The following is a 5324-nucleotide window of genomic DNA, read 5'->3' on the forward strand; positions in this document are numbered from 1 at the left end:
TATATATATATATATATATATATATATATACATATAATCAAAATTTATAATATTCCAGGCAACTGCTGTTTTATTTTTTAAACACTAATTTATTTTCAACTCAAAAGTTATATTTTTATTGCTATGATGAAACTGTTGGAAACAGATGGTCTGATGATGTATTTGCTATGCTGCATGGTTTAAAATTTTCAATTATCTTAAATGTAAAGGATATCAAATTGATTTGCAATTTATGTGCTGGGCAAAATATAAAATGAAAAGTTTTAGATTTACTTTCATAAAACTGAAAAAATTCACAGCATGACTGTTTTATTACCAATTAGAACTCTGTCAAATTCTGTATAGGCATCTCTATGACACCTCTATAGAATGTGACAGAAACATGACAATTGCAAATCAAAAGTTTCTGGCAGAAACACTAGACAATCTCGAAAAACCATAACAATTCAGTATTATATATAAACATGGTACAAAAAAAACTTCTGAAACTTGCAGAGTTTCAAAGCCAAACTTCTTAGTTGTTTGTTCGTTTAAGACATGATCACTTAGAGAAATTGAAATATTAAAGGCTAGTTAAAATTTAACTATATAGAAAGTTGGAAATATTCAATTTAATGTGTGCTACATCCCATATGTTTAGATCAAAGATCGAAGTGCCTGATAAACTGAAACAAGGATACATAGCTCTGTTGCCTCTTTTTTGTTAAAAATTTAAAGACTTATTAAAGCTAAACATTTTCTGAGTGGACAAAATAAGACATAATTTGATGTTATTTTAACTTATTTTTGAAAAATTTATTTTATTTTTCTTTGAAATTAAAAAAACATATTTTTAATAATGTTGTGTTCACAATTGGTTTGTCTATGGTTTATACAAACTTGATATAAAGTGATGGAAAACAGACATCTTGGAATCATCTATGGTAAATAGATAAGGTTGGGAAAGTGATAAGTTTGCAATGCTGTTTTGTATAAAGTTAAAAAAGAACTTTTAAATAATAATTTATTTGAATTTTTTTTTTACGAAAGGAAGGATGGGGGGGGGGCGACTTTATTATCTCATCACACACTCAGTAAGTTGTGGTTGTATATTGCAATGTGTTACAATCTACCTTTAAAAAATAAGTGCTCTTAAAGGTTACAAGCTAGTGTGGTTTATGAAATGATGAGTTAACAACGGAAAAATCACAGTCGAAAATGAGTGTCTTGTTTTCAAAAGAACACTGTGAATAAATAGTTTTTGTATTTATCACAAAAACAACATTTATATATTGTGTAAAGACTAAAATCTTCTATGTCCTTTTTGTCCAGAAGAAGAGAACCAAGTTGTTGCAAAATAATTAACATTGCTGTTCTTTGGCAGAGCAACAGCAGAAGATGTCAAAAAAATGCTTGAAGATATACATCATAATGAACAATTTGATTTAACTGCCGCCTAATTTGCAGGTATTAAAAGATTTGACTTGATTGCTTAATAAGGAATATGGAAAAACTAAAAATCTATATCTCAGTAAAGATTTTAAGAGCTGTTTAACTATTCAGAATAGAAACGCTAGTGAAGAGCAAAGTTTATTAGATAATAAAAATACAATAACTTCAGAGTGAGTAAAACTAAATGATGAAACATTAATGGCTCTGAGAATATCAAAGTAATACGCAAGAAGTTGTAGCATATAATGTTGATTCTCTCTCTAAAGATGTTGCTCAAGCAGTGCAAAACGCTCACAGAATACATAAAAAAAGAAAAGCTGAGGAAGAAAAAGAAAAAAAATAAATTATATTCATAAGCAAGAACTTATTGACAAAGAAAAACAACACAAGGATATGCTTGAAAAAGTTCAAAAAAACAACAAAAACCTAGATTAAAGGGAAAAAAATCTTGAAAATGATGAGAAAAATACAGATCTAGAGTTTCAACTTGCTCAGAGAATGCTGGATGAAGCTTGCCCATAGTTGCCCATAAAATGGTGAAGAGTGCAAAAAAATTTTTGAAATGCTGCAGCACATAGAAATAAACAAAAAAAGTTAAGATAAATATTTAGAGTAAATATTGGTTTAAAATGAAAAAAGTGAAATGGATAGTTTAATTGTTTCAAAAAATCAAAGTAGTATTGTAAAAAAAGTTGCAGTGAATTTCTTGTTTAAATATTTTGAACCTTATTTGGTGTTGCAAGTTATTTGGTGTTTTCTCTATTCTATTAATTTATTTTATATTATTTTTGACATTTTTGATGACTTCTGATTTATTTTGTTTTTAAAAATAGTTGTTAATTTTTTTTATACAGCCTGTTTTGGATAAAACTTGATGTTTAATATGTAATGATATTGAGTTGGGTTATTGGGTTGAGGTAATGATATTGAGTTGGGATATTGAGTTAATAATGATATTGAGTTGGGATATACAATATATTTTCAAGAGATCTGAGTTTTTGAGATCTAAACTTTTTCAGCCAAATAAAATATTATTTTTAGAAGATAACATTACTGAGTAAGAAAAGAGAGTAACTTTGTTAAAAAACAAGTGCAATTGTATAAATGAACTAGAAGTACAGAATAAGGGGACAATTTAAATAGCACACCCTGTACAAAGCTATCATTTCGTCCTTTTTTTACCAAAATCATGGAGTTTCTTTGTATAAATAGTTTAGAAAACTTTATTAGAGGTAAATTAATATTTAGTGGGGTATCCTTTTGAGTCAATAACTGCTTGACAACGACAGCCCATTAACGAAATCAATTTTTGGCATCGTTCAGGCGTAATGACGTCCCAAGCAGCCTTTATTTTGATCCAAAGCCGGTCTAAATTTGTTGCAGTTGACCGGTTTATGTTTCTGTCAACTTCTTCCCACAAATTTTTTATCGGGTTTAGGTCTGGTGACTGTGCGGGCCACTCCAATACATTAATCTTCTTAGCGTTAAACCACATTTTAACACTTCTGGCAGTGTACTTAAGGTCGTTGTCTTGTTGGAATTTCCAAACCAAAGGGAGATTTTCCTCGGCAATGGCAACATGACGTTTTCAAGTATTTCTTTGTACATGTGTTAATCATTTTTTCCTTGAATTCTATGCAACGAAACCACACCAACCCATTAAAACTACCCCAAACTATCACATTGCCACCACCATGTTTTACGGTCTTAAGAGTATAGCGAGGGCTGAGTTCTTGGATTTGGGGACGACAAACATATTGTTTTCCGTCGGATCTAAAGGGATTAAACTTAGACTCGTCAGTCCAAAGCACATTTTGTAAAAAACTTAAAGTTTTGTGTACGTGCTGTTTTGCAAACTTCAAACGGCTGACAAAATTACGTTTTGAGACCAATGGTTTTTTTCAGGCAACCCTTCCAAATAGCTTATTTTCGCGTAAGCGACTTTTAACAGTGCTGACAGACAGATCAAGTTTTAAATTTTGAGCAATTTGTTCTTTAACTTTTGGTGCGCCAACAAAAGGATTCAGCTTAGCAATACGAGCAATGGCTGCGTCTTCTCTAGGGGCTGTCTTTCGTTAGCGAGACTTGCATTTTTTGTTGCTTAATGAACCAGTATCGTTGAGTAAATTAATAGCATTGATAACTTTCTGACGAGAACAACCCAATCTTCGAGCTATTTCATAATTGTTCAATCCTAGATCTCGAAATGCCTGTACTTGTCCTCGAAAGACATCTGTTCCATGTTTACCTCGTCCCATAGTTGATAGATAATGAATTTTTTTTTTTTGCCAAATAAATTACAAGAATATTCTTTAAATACTGAATAAAATGATTATCTTTTAATATAATAAAAGAATTTAAGTTTTTTTAAATAAAAAGTAAATGTGTGCTATTTAAAATGACCGTCAAAAGGTAAACACGACCGCTTAAATGCTCAAAACAAGCAGTTTTGACAGCTATAAATGTCAAATGACTATTTCCGTTCCAAAAGGTGAACATTGTTGATGCTATAAAAAATAACAGAAATTGCTATAAATGCAAAAAAGTTGGCATCAAAAACGTCCTTAGGATGTCATTATGCCCGCTGGGTAGAAATGTCAAGACAGTAAGGAGTTTTATCCAAAACAGACCTATGACTATTTTCTTCATTGGGTTATACAAAGGTGTTTGGTGATCATTTAGCTTTATGGGAGTAAGAAGACTTAAAACTTAGAACTAACCTACCCATTCCTCGCGTGTTTAAATGTAGACCCTGCAGCCCAAGGTGTTTTTTTGTTAAATTTGAATTATCAGTTTTTTAAATACTTGGATCTTTTTATCTTTGCGGCTAAGTGTTTGAATGACAACTGGGCTTTACTATTATTGTAGCGGCAAATCGGCGTTGATAGAATAGCTAAGCAGAAGGGATTTAGGATCAATATTTGTGACACGAGATCATTCAGTTTATTCATAGCAGTTTCCGATGAGTCATAAATGCAGTTGTTCGTTATAATATGGAGAATTAGTTTACCAGGCTCTTTCTCAGAAGCAGGATTAAATTAAAATGCCTGTCTTTAATAGATGCACCATTAAAAACTCTAATTTGAACCTTCCCTGACTTATGGATTCTTTTTTCAGTAACTCCTGTTAATAATAAATCGCCACATATCAAAGTTGTTCCTGAGGGCTATTCGTGATAATTATTTTGAATATAAAAGTTTATAACACTTTTCTCGGTAGATTTAGTATTTGTAGTTTGATAGATATAGTAGTTTGTAAAAAGAAGTATTTTTGGTTTTTGAGTTATTGTTTTTGAGTAAACTTAATTGATAATTAGAGTATTCTGTTACTTGCTTTTTCCTTACCAAAATTAATTGATTAGATAATTTTTCTTTTAATGTGTACGAAGGTTGAATTGGTTCATTTATTTGAGAAATAGTTGATTTTGCATATTCAGGATAAATTTTTTTTTTTGACTCAAAATTTTTATTTTTATTGAAAGTGAGTTGCAATTAATATTTGTTGGTTTTATAGAAAGCACTTTATTTGATTTTATGATTTTATTAGGTTTATTAAACATAACTTCCATTTGTAAAATTTAACTATATTCAAATCATTAAACGAGCAATTAGTTGAATTATATTATGATTGTTACATAAAATGCAATTTAAAATGTAAGGTGATTCAAGATTAGTCGCAGTTGATTTATTTATATCGTGATCAATAAAAAATGTAATTATTTGCCTCGTTTCACTTAACTCCTGTCGTGAGAATAAGTTTTCATCTTTTAATATTGATATACTGCTCTCTATCATTTTTAAATTGTTTGTTTCCGTTCTTAATGTATTTATTTCAATTTCTATAGACTTAAGTTCTCGAAATAATTCTCGGAAAAATGTGTCGTTATAAACACT

This window comes from Hydra vulgaris, chromosome 11 (assembly GCF_038396675.1).
Source record: "Hydra vulgaris chromosome 11, alternate assembly HydraT2T_AEP".
In the NCBI taxonomy this organism is placed as follows: Eukaryota; Metazoa; Cnidaria; class Hydrozoa; order Anthoathecata; family Hydridae; genus Hydra; species Hydra vulgaris.